This window comes from Gekko japonicus, unplaced genomic scaffold (genome assembly GCF_001447785.1).
Source record: "Gekko japonicus isolate JY-2015 unplaced genomic scaffold, Gekko_japonicus_V1.1 scaffold312, whole genome shotgun sequence".
NCBI classification, from domain to species: Eukaryota; Metazoa; Chordata; class Lepidosauria; order Squamata; family Gekkonidae; genus Gekko; species Gekko japonicus.
In genome coordinates this window covers 1,285,194-1,310,582 of record NW_015176460.1, presented here as the reverse complement: position 1 = coordinate 1,310,582, position 25,389 = coordinate 1,285,194, and the positions used below count along the sequence as shown (strand labels likewise).

The 25,389-nt window shown below is 41.8% G+C and overlaps 1 protein-coding gene across 4 annotated transcripts in view; it reads left to right on the top strand.

Moving 5' to 3' along the window:
- Window positions 1-25,389, top strand: part of MBNL1 (muscleblind like splicing regulator 1) — a 245,972-nt gene that overhangs the window by 7,303 nt on the left and 213,280 nt on the right. Inside the window, exon 1 of one of the 4 annotated variants that reach the window (XM_015426997.1) lies at window positions 12,267-12,555. The exons of 1 other annotated variant lie outside the window; for it this stretch is intronic. The gene's annotated coding sequence lies outside the window, so the exon portion shown is untranslated. Of the gene's footprint in view, window positions 1-12,266; window positions 12,556-13,781; window positions 13,836-25,389 lie in introns of those variants that run through there. 2 more of the 4 variants (XM_015427010.1, XM_015426999.1) reach the window with 2 other exon arrangements.

The window sequence follows — 25,389 nt, the reverse complement described above, 5'->3', positions numbered from 1 at the left end:
TTCAAGGCAAGAGACTAAGAGGTGGTTTGCCATTGCCTTCCTCTGCATTAGTAAACCTGGAATTCCTTGGTGGTCTCTTACCCAAATGTAAACCAGGACCCACCCTGCTTAGCTTCCCAGATCTGATGAGACTGGGCTAGCCTGGGCCATCCAGGTTAGGACATCTATAGATTATCTCCCATAAATTTCCCATAAATTATATTCAGCCCATTCCCCCCCCCCCGGTAGGAATTTGAGTTTTGGAGCCCAGGTTGGAGAAGAGTTGAATGATGCAAAATTGCCTAAGAAATATTTCAGAGGGAAATGATGCAAAACGGCCTAGCAAATATTTAAAAGGCTGCCGAAGCAATATGTGTTCCTTCCTATCCTAGATGGCCCATGTTAGTCCAATCTCTTCAGTTCTCTGAAACGAAACAAAGGGGGTCCTGGTTGGTACTTAGATGGCCACCAAGGAAACCCAGGGTTGCTACACAGAGGCAAACAACCTCTGTTTTTCTCTTGCCCTGAAAACCATGTGAGGGTCACCATAAGTCAGATGAGACTTGATGGCACTTTTCTCCACCACCTGCAAGCATCCCTCCCTGCCACACAGTTGTCTTGCAAGAGAACTACATTGTTCCTAAAAGGGTTCTTTATAATGTATACATCTTCCCTTAAACTACACAAGACAATTAATTTGGGCAATACAATGAAAGAGAAACCTAATGTGGGCTTCTCTATCTGGAATTTAGTATATCAGTACAAGTGTCGTACTTAAACTAATCTACTCTGGTTCACCAGAACAACCAGAGTCTTCTCCAAGTCTTCTCCCACTGGAAGAATAAGAAAGGTGGAACATCACTGAAGTTGAGGAGAGGCTAAATATTTGCTGCTTTTTCTGCCCAACACAAAATCCGAAAGTATTGTTGCTTGGAATATTGCAATCTACTGTGATTAATGAATAACTCTCTGGAAACCAGACCTTTCATTTATCTAACAGAGTATTCCTTAAATTAGATTAAAAGATAACATTGTCTGTACCTAGACACAGTGAATTGTATCCTACCAGCTTTTCCAGTGAAAGGGGGAGGACCACCCAAAAGGCATGTGACCCATAAGGACAAAAGCCACATAAGACCAGGGCTGCAGCATGGAAGGGAATTAGCATGACAGAATGGAAAAGCTGGTTGATGCAGTCCAATGTTCTTCAATGCACACTGGAGTTGTCCATTTAACTCTAACACTCCTATACTGAAGTCACAGGAATGCCTCTGAAGTGTTTATTCTCCTGCCACTTCACTTCCAGCATTTCCACAAGATGTTGGATGAAAGGTCATACTAATGGATAGAGGGAAAACAGTTTCTTAAGTAAAATGAACAGATACAGTTATTGCTAGTGGAAATTGTTACAAGGCAGAGATATATTCCATTAACAAATGTAACTATGGCAAGAAGTAAATCTATATACACGTTAAATTTTGTCTTCAGCATAGGGACTTTGTTTTGGGTACAATTACTAGTGCAGTGTTAGAAATAGCTGTAATTTTGCAATGCTATTTATATGCTTGCCACACTCTAGCCGTAAAGTACATACAGACATTTGTTTACCAAAGTATTCAAGTACATACAGACATTGTTTACCAAAGTATTCACAAGGCACTAAGAGCATATAACTGTTTACATACATCTTTTCATAAATTCTTCAATCAAATAAACCTTTAAAAAATATTTGGGGTGAATTCAGAAAGTTTATGTGAGCAGATGAAATAGCATGAGGAAATGAAGCCCTTTGCAAGGTTCATGGGCATTTGTTTTGTCTGCATACTAATTAACATTTTAAAAGGCATACAAATAAAGGCAGAGTAGTTCAAACTGTTTGCTGAATTTACGGCTGTAGGTCTGCTGTAGAGGAGAAGTAAATTGGAAGACACATTTAAAAAATAAAAAAAATAAAAGCTACCTTACTATACCTCAGTCATCCAGTTCTTTGGTCTGCAAGAGGTCTTAATACGTAGCAATCAATTACCTTGGGAACTTTCATTATGTGGGCAACAGCTAAATATAATTCAGATGTTTTCATTTATCAATGTTTCAAATTGTACCTTCATGATAAATGACCATAGTGTGGAATTGGAAATATGAAAACCTTAGATTTCAGTTCTATTAATATGATATAAAATAGAAATACAGACCAACTGCTCTCTGGCTCACTATCTTGCCTCATACCTTACCTACTAATAAAATACTCCATGTCCCATTGATAACTTCCTTTTTCTCATAATCTAATGGCTGATTAATGCAGTTTTAGGTGGACCCATAAGATTTTTGAGAGGTCATGTAGCACAGTGGCAAAGAGAATGGACTATGATTCAAATCTTGCCAATACTATAAATTAACTAAGTGGACTTAAGCAACTGACTCTCTTTCTGCTTCATCCCTACAAATATGAGGACAAGAAAATGGTCTGTCTTAAAGGGCTGTTGTAAGGCTTACAAGATAATATATCTGAAGTACTTTGAAAGTTGGAAGTACTATGGAGCAGAGGTCCATCAGTGGCTGTTAGCCACAAGGTATAGATAGGAACTCTCAGTCTGGGGCAAGAGATGCTCTGTATTCTTGGTGCTTGCGGGGAGGGAGGCAACAGTGGGAGGGTTTCTAGTGTCCTGGCCCCACTGCTGGACCTCCTGATGGCACCTGGTATTTTTGGTCACTGTGTGACAGAGTGTTGGACTGGATGGGCCATTGGCCTGATCCAACATTGGCTTCTCTTATGTTCTTATGTACTACATAAATGTGAGTTGAAAGAAATTCTGAGGTAAAAGAAAGATTGGAAATAAATGAAATTAATATAGTTATCACTACTGCTACTATCAACGCCAGCACTATTATTATTAATAAAAATGGAATGTGTGAATGAGGCAAACAGCCCATAACAGAAATGGAGTATTGGACAGATCACTCCCAAAGTGGATAAAACTTTGTTTTCAATATTCTGCAACTTGTATCCCTCAACTTTAACGAAGGCAGTTGTCCTGTGGTGTTTCATGCCCCCCATTTGTATATTTCTTTTGTAATGAAGAGAGGAGAGTTGGTTTTATACCACACTCTTCACTACCCAAAGGAGTCTTGGAGTGGCTTATAATAGTCTTCCCTTCCTCTCCCCACAACAGACACCCTGTAAAGTAGGTGGGGCTGAGAGTTCTGAGAGAACTGTGACCGACCCAAGGTCACCCAACTGGATTGATGTGGAAGAATGGGAAATCAAAACCAGTTCTCCTGATTAGAGAACCACTACACCACACTGACTTATATGAAGCATATAAACTAAAGCTGTTGGTGTCATGTTTACCCTCTGTAGTACTGAAAAGCAGACTGAAATTGGTGTATAAGTCCATTGTTTTATTTTTTCTACTTCTTTGTATCTTTGCTGCTGTTCTATTCCTGTACTGTATACCTCATGAAGTATAGATTTTTTTTCTTTGCAGCTGGTGCTCAATGCTCAGTAAAACTCCAGTTGTTGGGGTTTCTTAAAACTTACTTTGGGTTATATTTGGCACAAACACTGGAGTAACAAAGTGTGTGTGTGTGTGTGTGTATGTTTAAATGCTCCCCCAAGTCCTGGTCCTGGAGGATCCCCAGGGAAGAGGAGAGGAGAGTCAGAGGTCTGCAGTAAAAGGGGAGAATAAGCAAGCATTGATTTCCCCTTCCATTAAGTGGAAATTACTGCTGGATCCAACAAATGCAGTGATCAGGACTGGCTGCATTTTTTTTGCTGAATACACACTTGGTGACAAACTCATGTTAATACAGGGAATTTGTAGACTAACCCTAATTATGATAGTACTGTATGGCCATCAGGAGTGTGTGCAGATGTTTGCAATGTACCCTACACTTTGGAAGCAAATGACATTTTAAAATTAATTTATTTAAACATTTATACCCCAACTTCGCTTTGTGGTTCAAGACAGCTCAACTACCATGCTCACTAGCTATTGGGAGTGTCAATAACAATTTATTAGACCACTTATATACCACTGTTCTATATACAATGGGAACTCAAGGCAGATTCAAATGCTTTCAGACAAATACTTCTCCATGGAAGGCGTTCACATGATCATCTTTAAGGAATTATAAGTCAATGGGTGATATGCTTGCATGGATGAATTTGCCTTTGATATCCACTCTTTGTGCTGCCTTTTCTTCCAAGTAACTGACTGAAAAATAAAATGTTTGTCAGAGAAGTAGAGGCAGTGGATATAATGAAATTAGGGCATGAAAATGGGTGATTCATCAGTTAAAGAAATTAGTCAGGGATACCTTTGGTAATACATTACTCACAGCCTACAACTCAGTGTTTTGCTGTGGCAGGTGAGTGCTTCCAGTGAAAAAAACCCTTACAGATACAATGTGAAATCCCTTACAGCAGAAGATTCTGAAGATACACAGTAAAAAGGAACCACGAGTCATCAGTATTCTATGCTTCCTTTTTATTGTATATCTTTATTATCCCTCTATTCTCACTGTATTGAAAGACATACTATCATGATTGCTAGACCTCCTGTAATTTAAGAGAATAAAGTCCTTGCTGCACTACAAAAGACTGCAGGTTTATCACAAATTAATTATCATGACTTCTCCCAAAAGAACCTAGGGAGCTTTCCTTTTAAGATTTATATCCTGCTTTGCTCCCTGATCAGGATCCAAATCAGCTTTTGTTATTGTTCTCCACTTTAGCCTCACAACAACTTTGTGGGGTTGGTAAGGTTGTAGTACAGTAAGCTAGATGATCTCCTTCAGAGAAAAGAGTTTTATGGAAGAGGAAATGGCTGCTGGATGAATATTCCCTGACTTTTTTTTGTACAGGAGATTGATCCTGTATTCTTGGTTTTTTGGGGGGGGGGGGGGGGGGGGGCAACAGTGGGAGGGCTTCTAGTGACCTGGGCCCACTGCTGGACCTCCTGATTGCACCTGGTACTTTTGGTCACTGTGTGACAGAATGTTGAACTGGATGGGCCATTGGCCTGAGCCAACATTGGCTTTTCTTATGTTCTTATGACATATCTTGCTGAACATCAGCATTCCTTGGAACATGATCCTATTTCAGTGACATACATTATAGGTCTCACTGGGTAGCTTCACCCATTGGGTCATTATTGTATCATGTGATAGGCCTACTATATGTCTGAAATTTCATTTTTCGAATCGATAGGTATGGCTTTATCTGCAAGGTTAGCACTGGCAGCAGGAAGCTGAACATGAGACACAGAATAATATGACCAGGGGCAATTGATCCCTGAGAATTCAAGCCCAGATGGACAAACTAAGTGAACTACTGTTTCAGGCCTCAGATTTTTTTTTAAAAAATGACTGAATTACCATGGTGGGGCAGTAATGTTATGTGGTCTCTTAAACTTGACATAGTTTAGGGCAGCATGTCTCAATCCAGCCCTGATCCCAGATGATGTTTTTAGTCTAGAAAAAAGAAAACTGTCTAAATTACAGTTGGGTGGGAGGGGGAGATTTGAGCTTTGCTTAAGTATTTTTCAGTCTCAGAGAAGTAAATATTGTTAAATGTAAGATTTTGGAACAAGCTGTTCAGAGCTTAACTTCAACATGGGAAACAACATAAAACTTTGGACTGAACAATCCTGCCATCTCTTTATTAAAATAATGACTTGCAGTATTTTAACAGGTAACATGGGGAATCAATTTTAACAACATCAAGTTACTGAAACAAAAAAGGGGGGGGGGAGAAGGGAAAGCCCAGAAATAAATGTATAATTTAAGACATTGTTCCATGAAACATTACACAATCTACCCCAGCTTGCTTTATCTTAGTTGGTGTTCAGGTCGTAATTGGAAACAGCCTTTTCTTTCTGATCTAGGAGTAGGTACTCATATTTGGATAAAGTCTGGTTCCTTTGCAGCTCTCATTTATTTCTGTGGAGCTTGTGCAGGAGAATTGGATTGTGTGCTTTTGGTCTATTTATGAGAACACAGAAATATTATAGAGGAAGGCAAATAGTTTGGACTCTGAACAGCCCTTACAAGAGTACTTAATATGGTGTATTGTAGTGTATAACAAAATAAGTAGGAATCAGGTAGGATGTTCATCTGGAAGTAATAAGCATTGAGAAATATTGCAGGGAGAGGAGAATGAACAACATCACATGCTTTTGATGTCATATTCCACACTCAATGAAAACTCTAGAGAGGAGAGAGATGACTAGAGTGGAGCTATGCTATTTAACAGAAAAATTTAATAGGACAAGTACTTTACAGAAACATTTTTGGTCTTACACAATAACATCGTGAAAGTGAAACATTAGAACTGAGAATATAAGTCTTCCGGTTTCGGAGACTTGCAGGATGGATGCACTCCATCTCGCTCCGATGTGAGTGCTCCATTATCACCATGGATGGGAGGGGACCAGGAGAATTCTGGGTCCCCCAAGAGCCCTTGTACAGGGCTCGTAGCCTGGGGCGCGAGAGGTGCCTCTTCAAAGGTGGCAGCCGAAGAATTGAGGCCCCCTCGGCCCCTATAGGTCCCACTGCCATGAGCCTACTATGGACATAGACGTGCATGCCGGGGAAAGCGAGCAAGAGATCAAGCGTCCTGCTGATCCCACCCACCCTTTGAAGCAACAAGGAGATGAACTGTGAGTCCTGAGCATCTTTAGTAATTAGGCGGAGAAGCGACCAGCCACCCGAAAACCCCAACTCGAATTGACAGAGAAGATAAACAAAGGTGCAATAAAGCATGGTAAATAAACTAATTAAGGAAGAAGCAGTCTGAAGCATGAGAGAATTAGCAGATGTCAGTAAAGGGCTATGGAATAATACCTGTTAAGAACAGTCTATTAAGGTTTCTAAAAAATGGTCCCGTTTAGTCAGTTAAAGCAAATTTAGTTTACTAAAGGCATGACAAATGTCATGGGGGAAATACAAGTCTCATTCCGGTCAGGTACACCATGCATTCAGAAGCAGGCTTTTGTGTGTGCCTGTGCAGCAGATTGGGAATGAAATGCAGAATGAGTCCTCCACTCATGGTTTCCTTCTGGGTTCAGTCTTTCAGTTCTCACTTCCCGACCAAACATAGAGTTGGTGTGACTGACCAGGGGTCGTTTCATAGAAAAAGAGCTAGGGGGACTCATTAGCATAACTCATTAGCATATGCCACACTCCCTGACATCACCGTAAGTGTGTCATGAGGCCACACCCCCTGAATGCGCTCGCCCGCTTCGGGAGAGGGGATCAAAGTGTAATACAAGCCTCCTCCGAGACTTGATCACACCAATCTCAACTCTCTCTTGGGTCTTGATGCCTGCCAGTCATTCCCCCTGCCTGGGGGAAGCCGTGTTGGACCAAAATACAGTCCAAACTGCTGTAAGGAACACCCGTCCACCCTGAGCACTTACAGGGTGCGTCAAATCGCCATTATACCCCGACCGGAAGCAGGGAGCGGGGCTTCATCATGTGCCCCGCCCCCGCACCTCACCCGGGGGAACTGCGATCCCCCGCGATCCCCCCGAAATGACCCCTGTGACTGACTCACATGCAGCCTCAATTGTACCATGCAAAGAAGTTTTGGATTGGGGCAATGCTAGAAGTTATGTTGTGTGTTGCCTGGTTGTGTGAGAGGAAGACAGTGCACTTTGCAACTGGATTTTACTGTGTGAAACATTAAAATCCACTTGCAAATGATTGCTAAAGTATACTGAAAGTGCATTATTCAGTGTGCGTGAAAACGTAAGGACTATGATGTTGCCAGGGAGAAGAAACCAGTCTCTGTGGTTTAGAACTGCAACCTTTTGAAAGTGCCAGAAGCTCCTGCAATATAATATTCCTCTGTGTGGAGAGGTATTTTCTTTGCGGCTGTATTCCTTATGACTCATTTGTGAATGGGTAGCATGGCAGCATTACCTTTCTAGTCTTCTGTATAATATCTTGATGCTGGTGGGGTGGGCCATTCTGCAGTAAAGTGTAAGGTCACCTACAAGATGTTCCTTGAGGAAATTTCTCCAGCTTTACCTCAATAATTCTCTTTTAAAAATCCCTCTGTGCCCTGCAGGTAGACTTTGCTGTTCTCATCACAGCTAAAAGTGCTTCTAGTTCAACTAGAAAGTTTTTTTTTAAAAAAAACTTCTGTGTGGAAGGAGAAAAGTACTTAATGGAAGAACAAAAGCTCACCTGTGATCTCTCTTTCCAGTGATTGGGGTCACTGCTGAGGCTGCCTGACTAGGTAAACAGAAAAATCTGTTTTGATCCAGAAGAGTGATTTTTGATGTTCAGAACAATTGGAAAAAGAGAACTCTCATGCACGTGAACCCTCACTCTGCTTTACACAGAACTGTAATTTCCTGTATGGGTCTAACAGCATGAGGACAGTGATCCTGTTTGAAGGTGTAAGGAAGAAATCTATCCCACAAAACTTATCCTTACCATTGGTAAAATCTGTAAGGACATGAAAGGTTAGAGTTGCCGACTGCTTGCAGAAAAAAAGGCCATGTCCCTTTAATAGAGGCTTAATGGGATGTTATTTACCAAGCAATGTTATTTACCTCCCTGCCATGAAAAGCTTCATCTGCCCTTTCCCACACATTAAGCCTCCATTATACCAGGCTTCTTGGCAACCCTATGTAACTATACCTGTGAAACGGAACTTGACCACCTTCCCTGTCCCACTGTGGCCTGCTGTGTTCCCCCAAGTTCTACTCCTGGGGGTCGGTGGACCCTCAGAAGGAGAATGGAGGAACTGAAGTTGGAGGGGAGTAGGAAATCAGCAGAAATCTCACATTTATTTATTTATACCCCGCCCATCCGCACAAATTCCACTTGCATGAGGAAAATAAACTATACAATCTAACCCCAAGTTTCTTGTTATACTACTGAAATACATGTAAATACAATTGTGTGCGTGTGTGTACATAGGAAGTTCTATTGCAAGGGTTCCTGAGCGTAGTGCCTATTGTGGTTCTCCTGTGGGATTTTGGCAGTGAGGACTGGCCAATTAGTGTTCAGGCATGGAAGGCAGGGTTTGCTATCATCATAAAAGTGGTCTTGAAGAAAAGTCACATTGCAGAGATTTTTATAGGTAGGCTGCCAATGAAGGTGCTTTTCAGGTGACTTTGACCATAGACTAGCCAAATTCAAACATGCAGAGTAAACACATGAATTCAGAGCAACAGTGTTTAATATTTAGCAGGGGATATAAGAAGAGCTCAAGCCTCCTCGCAAGTCAGTCATTCAGATTCCAGAGCCCTTCTTCAGCCCCACTGTCAAGGGGACTAGGAGCAACTATCAACCCTAGAAAATAAATCCCGGTTAATGAATGTACTGAGAACATCCTTGCTTCTCAAACAGACACATAGCCATGATACAGAATGTACATTATATAGGAGAAAGATGGTAAGCTGAGATAAGAGAGTTGTGAATGCTACCATTAAAAAACTGCAGATACTAGAGACAATGGCGGGTTGTCACATTTGGCTGACAGTCTGCTCTGTAGAACGTTCCTTCCATGTCTTTCCATAGCAGATCAGGCGACTCTAAGGTATGATCAACACAGAAAAAGAAGAAGAGATTGGATTTCTACCCTGCGCTTCACTACCCAAAGGAGTCTCAGAGTGGCTTACAATCTCCTTTCCCTTTCCCTCCCCTGTGAGGTAGGTGGGGCTGAGAGAGCTCTGAGAGAACTGCTTGTGAGAGAACAGATCTGAGAGAACTTGTAACTGACCCAAGGTCATACCAGCAGCTGCATGTGGAGGGGTGGGAATCAAACCCGGTTCTCCCACATTAGAGTCCGTGCTCCTAACTGTTACACCAAACTGGTTCTCTCACAAATGAAGGGGTAAAATGCTGAGATGGTAGAGTGGGCTTCAGCCCACTTTAAAATGTAGGTGAAATACCACCTATTATGAATAATCCATAAATAGAAAATGCCTTGATAATGGCAAAACAGAATAACAGGCTGAGAATGGGCCAGAGCCTTTCTCCCTGAGGTGCTAATTTTCTGCTTGCAAGGAGTTGTTTGTATGAGGGAGCATTCAGAAATAGTAAAAGTGTTCTGTCAATTTTCCACCTCTGCTTCCTTCCGCCTCATTTGGTTTCATGCTTCAACCCAGCCTCAGGCCTCATTTAAATATGGTGTTGGCAAGACAAGTGACACAAGTGTGGAAATAGGCATTAGCCCATTGTAATGCCTTCCATATACAAAAAGATTTTTGGGAAAGAGGTGGGACTGGATGCTGCCTTTAGATAACAAAACACACCCAGGAATGGGATCACACCTGTGCATACCTACCACCTGGTTGAACATTTATAGGAGCACATGAAGCTGTTAGCTGGGCATTTGTCAGACCACAGATCCCTCCTTTGACCAGCAGCAACTTTACAGGATCTCAGAAAGACAAAGAGCTTTCCCATCTTGGCTCCATGAGATCCCTTATGTGGCGATGCTGATGATTTTAGGTATGCAAGGTGTTCAAAGTCACAGTTCCTTCCCCACAAGTCATCTCCTGTTGGTGGGTGCTAAAGCTGAATCCAAGTTGCTGTCTTTCCTATCCACCAGGTGATTCGTGCTGTCAAAGGTGACAGCACTGATCTGTGCTTTGCATGCACACAGCTCCTTGGAGGAAGCAGTCTACAGTGCTGCAGATCAAGGCCAGTGTTTTGACACCTGCAAGCGCTGGTAGAAATGAATGACTTCTATTCTTTGGCTTTTGTTACTATAAATGGGCAGAAGGATGTTTGATGCTGCCCTGGAGGATGGCTAGAATTAATCTGATATTCCAGCAATTCCCTGTCAAATGGGGCATGTCCACACAGGAGCTTCCAGTGCATCTAGTCTGACTCATCAGCACACAATGTGAAGTGCAGAGAGCTGTATTAGGAACCGAAAGTGGCAGTTCTGCACAGGGGTCACTCCCATCTTTTCACGGTGTGGGTTTTCCCACTAACTTAATCATTTTACAGCTTTCCATGGTGCTGGGGAAATCCTTGTGGGATATAGGGCAGAATAAGCACAGGCCAGATTCAAGGGTTAAATCATGCTCAATTAGACGTTTGCATTTCCTGGATATGGAAGGTGACTATAACACCTACCTTGGCTGAAACTTAAAAATGAGATTTTCTGCTTTCTGTCCTGCACAACTGCTCCCACAAACAGTGTGCAAAAGCCTCCCACATTTATCGTACGCTCCAACACCTTTAAATTCAGTGTTCCAAACTAATAAAAAGTGTGAGAGTATGCCACATGGGGATTTGCACTTGGATATGTTGCCGGCAAAGGCTCCTGTAGGCCTTCTTGTGGTAAAGATACTCATTTTGCACTGAGGCCAAACGAGGGCAAATTCTGGAACGGGAAAAGCTCTGAGCGCTAGTATTCACAGACATTTCTTCACTCTACCATTACAAACTGCTGGGGGGCACTTAATGTGACCAAATGGTCCTCCTTAGAAGAAACAGTCCATGCACAAAGAAAACCAGCATGTCAGGCAAGGTGGTTCTCTCCCTGACCCAATTGTTTCTTGCATGCAGGGATTAAATATATATATATATGTAGGAGAATTTAATTATGTGACTTTTCACTTGCAGGCTCAAGTGGTACAGTTCAGAGACATGCTTACAGTCTCCTGTCATGTTTGGGAGAACAAGACCTACCTGAAAGGCAGCCCTGGAGAGAATTCTGGAGGTTTGATAACGTAAAATAAGCAACATGATGGTCTAGACTAGGGCTTGTCTTTTCTAATAAGAGATGCCACTTGAAACGAGGAGCATCTGTCAACGTGCAGTGAATTGTCAGTGTACAGTGAATTTTAAGTAGATCCCTAAAGTACTGCAAACACTCTTAGGTTAGATCCTGTGCCTTAACCTTCAGATTTCTCTTCAGGGTCTAAAACTGATGATGGATAACAATAATAATACTCCACAGAGACAACTCCATTGAAAGCGATCTTGCAAGTGTCATATTTACACTATAATCCAGACCGCTCCCCCTCCCCTTCTTTTCTCTCATATTTTACATATAAACCTGGGAGATACCAAGATCCGCTGCTAGGGGATCCTGCATATTTTTTTCCGAGGCAGCTTTAAAACTCAGTAAACCGTTGCAGTCTGACAGCCAACCAGCGCTGGCGTCCTTGTCCAGAATCGAATCGGCCCCCTTCTCAGCAGCCGGAGAAGGGGCAAACCAGCGTGGAAGGGACGATTAAACCCAAATAAAACGGTTACCCCCCCTCCCCTTCTTTCCCCTCCCCGCGCATTTCTTGCAGGGCTCCACAAAGTACGCCCGGAGCTTCCTGGTAGGTTTTGCTGAATGGGGGAGGGGCAGTGCAGGCAGCGGCGGAAACCAGACATTACAGATAAGCGTGTGCACAGCCCTCGGCAAGAGTCTTTTGCACTGCAGCTGCATGAGGTTTGGGGCGCGGAGAATGCCGCTGTGACAAGGCGATCGACAAGTTTCTCCCCCCCTTTCCCCCCCTCCTTCAATCTTGGTCATCATCTCCTGAATCCCCCACAATGCCTTGGTCGGTCTGTCTACAATCTGATGGTTGCCTCTGAACAGAAATGTGAGAGGTAAGAGGTCTTTCCACCTCCTTCCCCCCCTTCTTTTTGTTGATCCCTCCCCCCCCTAACACTTTGTAGATCTGGGGTTTTGGCGGTTATGTATTTCCCCTTCATGTTTACGAGCTTTGCACTAAAGTCTTGGCTATCTGGAGGAAGGAGGAAGTGAGCAGGTTGGATTTTTGCCATGCCCGAAGAAGTGTGCAGGCAGGGCTCTTGCCGCGGTCCACCATAGTTTTAGGATTTCCCTATCGCCGCACCATCGACGCTCTCCAAAAAGAAAGCAGAAGGTCGCCGCTGCAGCTTTCTGCTCGAAGCGGCCGCTTCTTCTCTGCGTGTGGACGTGTTCGCTCTGCAGGGTCCGTCCGGCTGCAGTTTTGCAGTCTGTCCACACACACACGCACGCACGCACGCAGACTGTGTGGAGAACACCCGCCAAAGCAGGTGCACGAAAAGCAACCCCCCCCCCCAGTCACTCCCTGACCTTTTCTTTCAAGCTTAAATTACCCCTGAACTTGGCTTGTGGCATGCCCCTTATTATAGCCCGGCGCAGCTCCAGGGAAGAGAATGGATGCGCTTTACTTTAGAGACCCTCTTTCAGAGCACTCGTCACAGAGCGCCTACCGCAGCCGGCTCCACAAAGTCCGGTGGCGAGATGTGTCAGCCTAACCTTCTCTGCAAGGATCAGAACACCATTTTTCTTCTCTGGGGAAAATGAGATGTCATCCCTTTAGTCAGTCTGCCGTCTCACTTAAAATTAAAAAAGAAAGAAAAAGGGGGGAAAAAGTGAGCCTGATCTGTTAGAGGAGAGGGTTATTCCTTGCCCACTGGCCATAAATTATGTGTGACATGTTTAGTTGTGCTTCCTTATATGGATAGCACTGTATTTTGGTACTGTGGCTTTGGCCCAACTTTACAGGGGAAGGATCCCCCTGCCAAAAAATAAAATAAAATATTTTAAAAAATGAAAGAAAGAAAAAATGAGGTGGGTTACTTTCAAAACAGGGAAAAAATCCCTCTGGTTTGATGTACATTTATTTACGCACGCATACACAATTTATACCTATGACACTTAGCAATTGGAGTTTGATTGGTATGATATGCTTTTATAAGAAGTATTTTACAGTTTTATTCCAGAAGTGGGAGATATCAGATCTGTGTTTCCTTTAATGGGCAGGAATTTGTTAATGGCACTGCATCATAAGAAAAATATTATGATTCAGGTTTCTCTAGGGGACTGTTAACTGTGCTGCAGTGTACAGGGCTGCCTTCAAAGTAGTGCTCTGGCACAGGTAAGTTTTTTAAAAAGCCAGTCCTTAGACCCGCAGCTTCTAAATGTTAAAGTGCTTGTTGTAGATGTTGGTCTTGTTTCATTTGGTTAAAACTAGCATGGAAGAAAAGTTTACCAAGGAAGTGTATAGGAGTATCAGTGACATCTTGGATATATCTTACAAAAAGGATGGTTTTTGGGGTTGGTCCTTTTAGTGGAAAGAGAAAGCTTTCCACATTTGACCTCATTGGGTAGGTGCACTTATGTGTGTTGAAGAATTGTGGAAGAACTAGACTGCTTGAATATGTCTTGAACTAAGATTTCCCTAAGTCATATAGTACTGTGGCACTTTTCTGCATGTTGTCAGACTTCAGGATGGGCAGAAGATTAAGATTTCCAGAGCTGATGAAGGTCTTTTGACAGATAGGAAAAACCATGTGGCCAGTCTTCTGAAGATGTATGGAGAACAAGAGGGAGGACAAAAAAGAGAGGAACGAGTTAATTTTTTTTTTTTGCCATAGGAAAGATAAGATTCAGAGTTGCACATGCGGAGAGAAAATGGTATTGCTTAATGAGTTTTCAGTGGCCTGTCAAGGAGGCGGTGCAATCGCATTGCAAAATCTGCAGTTGACCCACCGTAACTAAAGAAGACTAGAGAAAGACGCTCCAGAGAGACAGGGCAAAGCGGCATTAGCAGGCATCAGGGCATAGACATTATGTTGGGAAGTATAGTTTCTTTTGCTTGCACAGGATATTTTAAAATAATTGTCAACTCTTTGCAAGGGAGTCTGATTTTGGAGGCATGTTAATTACTTCCTCTGTTCACAGTAAATTGAGGGTCAAGGAGCAAAGAAACTGTAATTTTTTTAAATAAATAACGAAATAGTTGTTTTAATGCTGCTGTCAAAATTAGAGGAAGCACTAACTGGCTGGCCAAATAGCTTATGCAGACTTCTACAGAATGACAGGAAATTTCAAAGACAGACGATAAGAGAGGCATGTCGATGAAATGATTTGGGGTTGGAGAGAGAGAGACTACAGGCCATATATAAAATATTTATGGAAGATAAACTTAGTGCTCTTTTACTCTATGGTATTGATACAGACAACACACACATTGAATTGGCTGGTCAAAATATATTCCTTTAAAACACTTTTTTCCTCACAGTGTTAACAGTACAACTGTGGAACTCGTTGACCTGATTTAGACACCAACCCTTTGACTGTCAAACCATATTTTAGTGATCTAGAGTGCCTTATGTTCCCCTCTCCCCCTTTCCCCTCAGACTTGTGTACTTTCTCCCCTCCCTTTCCTGGTTAGCAGTAACTGTGGTATAGTATGACATCTGAACTAGAGTAACCATAGTTACCAATAGCTGTAGTTTTCTCTCCTGCTACATAGTTTGAGCTTGGGGTCTAATCCTGGTTTCAGTCTCTGATTTGAGAGTATTGTGATTAGTGGTTAACTGTAGTTAGTTCAAATATCATGGTAAAAACCTGTCTCTTTCTCTGTGGATAGAACACTTGTGTAGTGTAATGGTTCGTGTGTCTGACTTAGGATCTGGAGGACCCAGGTTCAAATCCTCATTCTTCCCTGAGGCTCTCTGGGTAAACCTTGGCTCTCTCTCAGCCTAACCTGCCTCACAGGGTTGCTGTGATGATGGGGAGAATGATATTCGTTATCCTTGTGGGAAGAGCAGCATAAAAATGTACCAAATAAATGAATTAACAGATATAAATAACCAGGGAAGGGAGACAGGATTTTTATGTGCAGCAAAGAAGCCTATGGGATGTTTCCAATTGTCAGGCTGTTAAGAGGAAAAATTTAACAAAAATACAAAACAAAAATGTGGAAGATGGAAGTTCTCTTTTGCAATTTAGATTTCTTTTATATTCTCTGGCAAGGGTACAGTTCAGGGTATTTTTTATTCTAGCAAAAAGTAATGTGAGGGGAAGCTTAGGCTAAGAGACAGGGGCTTGGGCAAGGCTACTCAGTTAACTTAATGACAGAGTGGAAATGTGAACCTGCATATCCCATGCACATGTTCAAAACTTCTATCCCTGCATCACCTTGAAATTTCTAGGAGAACAGTGAGCTGACGTATATACTGAACTGCTGGCTCATTATTGCTGTATCTTCAGAGGCCTCCTTTGGACAGCTTTGGGGCCATATGAATTTTTGCCAACTAGAAGGGAAAAAAAATCTGAGATGAAAAAGAGGGGAATATTAGAGGTCAATCATAGTCACCTTCTTCCCTGTGTAACTGAGGAAAATGGAAGAATTGAATATTCTATAACTATTGCAGATACCCTAATTGGAGTCCATTCTTAGACTAATCATTTCTGGTCACCATTTTTTAAAATATTCACAGATTAATCATTTCTTCTTCAGCCATTATAGCCAGGGTCCTTTGCAGTAGAGGGTTCCAATGCTAGATCATTCTGTTGAGGTCAATAATATCTTGAAATATTCCTATGCAGGATGTTCGAGGAGCAAATCAGTAAATTTTTGTGCAGGTTTCAAAGAAGCAATTACTTTTCACGTCGCAGGTAACCATGTGGCAGTAAATTTCCTTTGGTTTGGTTTAACTGAGCATCGACAGTGGCTGATGCTTGGTCAGCCCATCGATGGCCTGAAACAGTTCCCTGTGACCCGGTTGTGAATTATGTTTACACAATTGAAGGGATGATGAGATCCCCAAACATAGATGAGTGAACTTGATAAAAGACATCTGATATTTAAGTTGGAGAGGTGGTTCTTGGCATTTATAGAGTTCAAAGTTCATGGCCAAGGTCCATAGAGCTATTTTAGGGCTCGGAGCTTATACTTTCTGAGAGTTTTACTTTTCCCCTCCTTTAACCAGTAGACAGTTACGCCATATCACAAACTGCTTTTGAAACACCCTTAGTTTCCAGAGTAGTTTGCCACATGGTATGTTAAGGAGGTTCCCTTTTTAGAAGCACAAGGTCAAAGATCTCCTGTGATGGAGGACTGGTTGTGTAGCACTTTGGATCTCTGCCTGGTCATTTATAGGGTATTTTAGTTCTATGCTACATTATCAGTAAACATGGGAAGTATATACAGATCAGATGAAAAATTGTGAAGAAATTCATCTGCCTTTCCCAAAGTCTATACCAGGGGTGTTGAATTCATTTCTTATGAGGACCGGATCTGACATAAATGAGACCCTGCCGGGCTGGGCCATGTGTGTCATAAAATGTAATGCCAGGTACTGGTAGCAGAGATATAAACTTTATAAAGGACACAAACACAAAGGTTTTCTTTTAACTTAAAATAAAACCATGTTAAAAACATTAGCACTCTTGCATTGTTTTGTTTACAGTGTCCGATAACTGCTCTGAATTATTGCATCAAAATGTCTGTGCTGTTGCAATTTTGAGTATGCTGTTCAGGTGTGTATTTGACGCAGCAGCAGCAGAACAACTGGAAGCAGCAGCAGAAGACAACCAGTTCCACTGTGGGCCTGATAGAAGCCCTCCGGGGGCCTGATCTGGCCCCTGGGCCGCATGTTTGACACCCCTGGTCTATACTATACTTGTGCATTGCATATCATTCAAACCTGGTATGAATTAAAAATCATAAAATACCATCTAGTGCTTACTGAAGGCTGTCTGAGTTTTCCCAGAGTTCAAATACTTCTCAGGAACATATTCCAAATAAATACAGTGGGCTCTATATCACAGTGCTTAAAAATAGAAATTTGGAATTAGGTAATAGCTTTTAAAACCCTGCTTTCACATGAATGGTTCTCTTAACTGACTCATTCCAAGGGTTATCAGTTTGGTAAATGTAATTTCTGTGATTCTGATGGATTCCCATGTTTTCAAGTGCTGGAGGATTTGTCATGGCACATTGCAGATGGAGTATGCAGCAAAACTGTTAGAACTACATGTGTTGTGGCACAAGCTGTAGAAAGAGAACCTCAGTCTGAGAAAGAATGATGGACAGGATTGAGGTGTGAGGAGGAGGAGAACTTGTGGTGAAGGAACCTATGGAAACCCTCCACTCAGGAGTCCTTAAAAAATCGCAGGCAGCTCTGTTACAACATCTGTAGACATAGCCCTTTAGGCCAGCCATGACACAATAGGATGTTGTGTACACAGAGCTGGAACAAGACACACATGATTGTTGTGACCTTAGCTGTAGTTGGCTCTTGCTGGCTTCTCTGCCTCCCCTCCTCTTAGCCTTCCACTGGGCAATATTTTCCCAGTGGAAAAGCCCTGCTACATAGATACACAAGTTGTTGAAGTCAGTGGCAGAACTCCCATTGACGTGAACAGAACTGGATTGTGGCCCAAAACTATTTTTATTTTTAAAACTAGGTTATTAATCATACTAACCTATGACTGTACTACCACATGATAACTAGGTTTTGATGCCAAGATTGTCAGAGAATGGGTATAGAAGGCATAGGCTGGTTCATGTAGTATCTTCAGTGAATGGTAGCCAAATGTGCGTGAATCCATTGAATAGCATTGCAGTTGATGTGATTTGCAAGTTCTGTCTTTGGTATTTGTGATTTACATTTGCCTGTAATTTCTTGATGTTGCAGTCAACAATGGAAGAACCAGCCCATAGATAATATGCAGGAAGGGGAGATAGTGGCACAAGAAACCCAGTATTTTCTTATCTTGGGATGTGGAATGGTATAGTATAGCTCACATCTCAGAAGCTAAGCAGGGTGGATACTCAGATGGGAGACTGCCAAGGAAGACTTTGCAGAGAAAAGCAATGGTAAACCACCTCTGCTTAATCACATGCCTTTAAAACCCTATGGGGTTGCCATAAGTTGGCTGCAACTTGGTAGCACTTTACAGGCATACATGTCTTCATATCTTTGGTAGGCCTTGTTGCATTTTCAGTTATGGTAATTGGATGTGAATAAAATACCTTAACAGGCACACCAAGTGCTACACTTCTGATGACATTTATTAGCTCTTATAAATATTTTTTCAGTGCTTTAGTGACCATGTACAAATACAAATTTTGTCTTTGAGTCCATGTGAACGTGCATTAACTGGTAATAACATTATTGGGTGGCTACTATTTTGAGTTGCTGAGAAGAGACACAGTTTATAGATTGAAATTCTAGATTCCCAGAAGGGATGGATTATTGCACAGAACATACTGTGGCTGGAATAGGGAGGCTTAAAAAAAGCCGTGTTGCTTTCTTTTTGGGATGCAGCATTAGCAGCTATTACATTGGCTGAAAGCTTACCTCTGGTCTAATGTTTATATTTACTTCCAAATATAGCAGCACTTTTGAATTTCAATAGAGAGATGGTAGGAAAATGCAGGGAAAAGCCCTATGATTAGGTGGATAGGTCTTAACATCTTTTGGCCTATATGGCCAGAATTGCATGTTTTTGTGAATTACAGTGCAATCCTAAACAGAATTATACCCTTCATGGGCTTAGTTCCATTTAGGAATTGCACTGTTAGGTAGATCTTTAAGTTGTCTTAACTTCTCCTGAAAAGAGTTAAGATGGGAAAAATACAAAAATCACAGTAGACAACATGAAATGACCACCAAAATCTGAGGTGGAAGGGACCCCCAGGAACAGGATTGGGGGGCATTTTGGGCTGCTGCAGGAGGGGGGAGGTGGAAAAATCTTGTTTTGTGGGCATAAGAGCTTGTGCCTGCGAAAACACTAATGTAGAACCAAGCGTTATTTTCGTGTGCATTATTTAAAATTACAATGTGATGGCTTTTGTAATAAATTAAAAATGGTCTGAGAAAAATTACAAGCAGATCTCAGCATAGGAAGTGAGCGTTGTCGCTGTTGCTAGTGTGCTAATGGAGGTTGCCCACCAAAAACTGAGCAACATACTTTTAGCAAGATCTCACAGACAGCAACGAAACTGATAACTGTCCAACAGGATTGTTTTATATCACACTACTTTAATCTCTTCTCCTTTCTTCCCTGTAACTGAAATGAAGAAATTCGGTCAACTTTTCACCTTTACCTGCTAGGTTAGGAAAAAAAATAATTTGGCAAAGTAGATGCTATTTGCTTGTAGAGAGCTGTGATGATCTGGAAATTGGCTGTTCTTTTAGTGCTCTTAAAGACACGGGGATTCTGTTCCGCCAACAGCCTGGAACAATATTTCTTCCTCACATCACTGAAAGCTACATGTGGGAGAACAGAGCTTGTACAAATATATTGGGATAACATATATTTGTGTGCTGTAGAATTATGCAGTTAAAAGGAGAGACTCTTAAGAGCCCACTCATTCATTATATGACTTTCAATCTGACATGAGTTGTGTGTGTATACCTTTCTTTCTCATCATAGGGAAAATATCACAGGTGATGTATATTTGGATGTGATATAGCCCTAACTACCTGATCACGGAGATATGGAATGCAGACTAACACGGTACAACTCCGTTCAGTCTTTAATTATTTTGCAAGGCTGTGGAGGGAGAAAATTAAGCTTTTTAAATTATATTTTTGATATTGTCCTCATCAGTGTGTGTGGGGGGTATCTTTGCATTTGGTACAGGCAGTGCCTCAGATTTATCTGATGAATGCTGGCAATCCCAGACAATCATTGTGAATTTTGGGAAATGCAAAGATATGCTGGTAGATGATGACATGTACCTCAGTGCGATTGTTAGTGGTATATGTCCAAAAATGGAGGGAATCTATTTTTGGGCATTCATATAATTCACTTGGGTTTTTCAGTGCTCCCATGAGAATTTCACATTCATCATGTTTTGGAAACCCATTGTGACATATATATTACTCAGAACCTATATTATCATGCTAGAAATAAGTTTCAAAACCCGACCTTTATTTTTCAAATGAGGCTAAGGATCAGGCTGTAAAAGGAATGGGGTCTGATATTAAAAGATATGAGCCATGAAATGCGCAGTTGCAGTCACAACTTCCTACTGGCAAGAATGGTGCTGTGTTATGGAGTACCCAGTTCTGCAATCCATTGTCCAGGCAAATGGTCGCTGGAGACAGTTGGAGCAGATAGCAGGGAGCCGTTCTGCAATATGTCCCTAAACCATCTTAATTACTAGTTTGTGGGTGAGGTTAGAGAATACTTTAATTGACATTAATGAAAAACCAAGTGATTGCAGCCAACCTTTTACATTTATGCTTGTTCATTTACGTTTCTGGTATTTTAAATATTTTGATTGACAGCATATAAATTGCCTGCAGGACAAAGGAGACAATTTAATTTTTTAGAATGTAATCACTATTAGCTCATTTAAAGTTATGTTACAATAATAAAACAAAATTGTGGAGTGTGCTTTTTTTGGTGTTTTACAACACATATCCCATACTGTGTGTGAAGAGACTGTTTGCCATTTCAGACTGCACCACTTGTTCCCGCTTTCCCCCCACCATTTTTCGCCCGTGCGGGTGATCTCTGGCTTTTTTTTTAACATTCGCTTTAGAGTGCTATAGCACGATAACAAAACATTCTAGGCATTCCAATGGGGTTGATAAGGCTGTTGCGTTATAGCGCTATAAAGCGAACGTTCAAAAAAAAAAGCTGGAGATCGCCCGCGTGGGCGAAAAATGGTGGGAAAAAGCACATCGGAAACGGGATAGGAAACTGAAGACTACTTGGAAGCGGTTGACAGGTAAAACGCTTCAGCCCCGTTTCCTAAACGGGACAGAAGTGTTTGTGTCTGAAATTACAAATATATTCCGGTAGGGAACCGGTTCTAAAACAGTTCTGTCTGAAATGACAGACCAGAAACCGTTTGGGAACCGTTCCTCTTCCGGATTATATCTCCGTCTGTCTGAAATTCCTCTTTGTTTCTAGTGTTTCAGACTTCATATGCCAGAAGACAAAACAGATTTAAGGCCCATTTGTTTCATTTCTAGACCTAACACATTGCTCAGTCACATGCCAATAGTGGATCAGACCAAGTAATACCAACTTTTGGACTGTAACATAATCACTTTTAAAAGACAAACAAAATATTATAAGCAACAATCACAGAATCCTTTGTTATTCTTATATTGATGCCACTAAAGAATTTGGAGGAGAGATTGTATGTTCAGGGCCTAGCCTTCATATGCTAATACTAGCAAAGGTGAAAAACAAAATTATATATTCATTTATATTTCATTCAGGTATAGTACCTCAGTCTTCAAGAACTTCGATTCAGTCCCTTTTAATGGAACGGACTTCCAGAGAAATTAGTATAGCTAAGACTACCTAGGATTTGCTTCAGTAAATTCATATGGTTTATGTTCTCCACTGGGCTAAGTTCTGAAGACTGAGAGACAAATTAAGGCTTTTTCCATACATGGATCAGAATCACGTAGGGGGTAAGATGATAGATTTCTGAGATGGTGGAATGAACTGAACCATTCAGACTGGGAGATTAGATTCACTGTTTTGCATTCCCCCATATGTTAAAAAAATCCTTTATGCAAAGAACTAGAATAGTAAGGAATAGGCTTGGCTAGGTTTTGTACCTGCTACGTTAGCTTACAGGAGAATTGATTGGAGGTTGATGGGGACGCATTTAAAATGGCATGCTTAGCATTCTATCTGATGTAGTATAGTCTACACTATTTTAGGCCTGTGGCAGAGGGTAGTACGTGATGTGGGAAAGAGGTGAAGAAATGAAGAGATGGTGGAATGGTCTGTGCCATTTCCAAGGATCGCATTCTATGTAATCTGCCTTGAGTCTAAGTGAGAATGACGGACTATAAATAATGTATTATAAATAAATAAATAAATAAATTTTGGAAGATTCCTGTATGTCAAAAAGGACTTGCAAATAGAAAATCAGCTAAGAAAGGAAAGAAGGGAGATAACACTTTTCTTCTTGCTGTAGCACTAGTCTTCTGTTTGCAGAGGTTTTTTTGGCACAAAGGTGCATTCAAAACCACCATTTGCCACTTATCAGAAGTGGTATAGTCCATTCCATCACCTCAGGCACTTTCATTGCCACCTCGTTCTGTTGCAGGCATGAACCAGACCTTAGTCCTGAAGTATTTAGAGAATACTCAATAACTGTAGACAGAACAACTGATTTTTTGGGGAACTGTGTTACTTTCAGCATACAGCTTCGCCTCTTAAAAAACGAACAGCAGTTGTTGAAGTCCTGATGAGATTTCTTAAGGGCTACTTTCCTGGTCTTCCTGATAATGAAAATATCATCAGTGAATCTGAAACTGAGGTGGGGTTGCCAGTCTCTAGGTGGACTCTGTAGATCTCCTGGAATTACAACTGACTTCCAAACCACAGAGATCAGTTCCCCTGGAGATAATGGCTGCTTTGGACGGTAGACTTTTTGTCATCACATATCCCACTAAGGTCCCTTCCCTCCCGAGGCCCCATTCTCCCCAGGACCCACCACCAAATCTTTTGGAATTTCTCAGCTTGGAGTTGGCAACCTTAAGTAGAGAGGTGCTTGGAAAGGAAGTGTTGATTTTCATTGACCAGCAATATGTTGGCATGTTGTGGAGCCATTCAAGTAGGCTTTTTAGAGCAATTAATCTGAAGATATCACTTGTTCCCAAACCTGCAGTAATTGTACATGAGTATTAAGTGGCCAAGCTTGGCAACCAGATTTGCTGTAATATGGTAAGCAATAGTATTTCTGTTGATTTGTTGTCCACCATTGTGGGGAATGATTGGTCAATAACACTTTTCATCCATGGCAGCCAATATGGTGTTCCTGGGAGATTGTCAATAGATTGCATTGCAGTTTCCTCAGGAAATCCCACAGATAACTTTTTGAGTAGTGGAGGTACAGAGCCTGAGTAGATTCAGATGCCCCAACTGTGATAGTGGCTGTTCTGCAAACAATGGGGAGTCCAGGGTTTGCTGAAAATGTGACTGTTGTCTGTCTTCTCATTGGTATGTAGAGAATGATGCATGTATCTTGGTCTATGTGTGTACTAAATTGAAGCTTTCTACCTGTTGGAAGTATTTTGATTGCCTTGTAAGTGGATATATATCACTTTAGCACCTCTTTGTATTTGTATGCTACTTTCTTGTTAAATCCAGTCCTTGGCTTAGAAGTAAAACTCTTTCTGCTGCACATGTTCTCAAACTGGTGTCTCACTCATTTTTTGTTGTTCAGTCGCACAGTCGAGTCTGACTCTTTGCGACCCCATGGACCAGATCACACCAGGCCTTCCTGTCTTCTGCCGTCCTCTAAAGTTTGCTCAATTTCATGTTCGTTGCATCTATGACACTGTCTAACCATCTCATCCTTTGCCGTCCCCGTCTTCTTTGACTCTTGACAAAAAGATACATAGCGGCCAACATGTTGAAATTACTTCTGGATGCTTCTTTCTTAGAGCTATGGGAAATAATCACCTCAGTCAATCCCTGGGCCATCCAGGATGCGGGTAGTAGCTTCAGTTTAACATGTTCTGGCCTTAGTGGCAGAAGAGTTGGAAAGAGGGGATATGAATGTGAACTCCTTAAAAAGTTCTGCTCCCGAACTGGTTTTTTTTTTAAAAAAACAACAACACATGGGCATTCAGTGTGGACAGGGTCTTCTCCATCCTATCATGGGATGCCTCTGTTCATTTTACAGAGTATAATCGCTTCCAGTCTAGAGAGCAGAATGGAAACAGATTGTCTGAAGAAAGTATTCACCAACCTTTGCTGAAGTAAGAACTCCCTGCTTCAGTTAGGAAAAAAGAAACAGACCAATTAATACTAAACATTTCTTTCAAGAACTACTAACTGCACTAAGTAAGTTGAGGGAAAATTGGAAAGAGGGCACTTGTAAAAATATGCACACAGTATATCTGTTTGGAATGATTTTTTGTTGTTGTTCAGTTGCACAGTCGAGTCTGACTCTTCGCGACCCCATGGACCAGATCACGCCAGGCCTTCTGGTCTTCCGCCGTCCTCTGAAGTTTGCTCAACTTCATGTTCGTTGCATCTATGACACTGTCTAACCATCTCATCCTTTGCCATCCCCGTCTTCTTTGACCTTCAGTCTTTCCCAGCATCAGGGTCTTCTCCAGTGAGGGCTCCCTTCTCATTTGGTGGCCAAAGTATTTGAGCTTCAGTTTCATTATCTGGCCTTCCAGGGAACAGTCCAGGGTTGATTTCTTTTAGGATTGACTGATTTGATCTTCTTGCAGTCCAAGGGACTCTCAAGAGTCTTCTCCAGCACCATAGTTCAAAAGAATCTATTCTTCGGCGCTCGGCCTTCCTTATAGTCCAACTCTCGCAGCCATACATGACTACTGGGAATACCATTGCTTTGACCATGCAGACTTTTTTTGGCAGGGTCATGTCTCTACTTTTTATCATGCTGTTTAGGTGCGCCATTGCTTTCCTCCCAAGGAGCAGGTGTCTTTTAATTTCATGGCTGCTGTCACAGTCTGCGGTGATCTGGGATCCCAGGAACGTGAAGTCTGTCACTACTTCCACGACATCCCCTTCTATTTGCCAAGGAGTGATGGGGCTGGATGTCAGGATCTTAGGTTTTTTTGATGTTGAGCTTAAGCCCACTTTTGCGCTCTCCTCTTTTACCCTGAGCAAGAGGCTCTTAAGGTCCTCTTCACTTTCTGCCATTAGAGTGGTATCGTCTGCATATCTGAGGT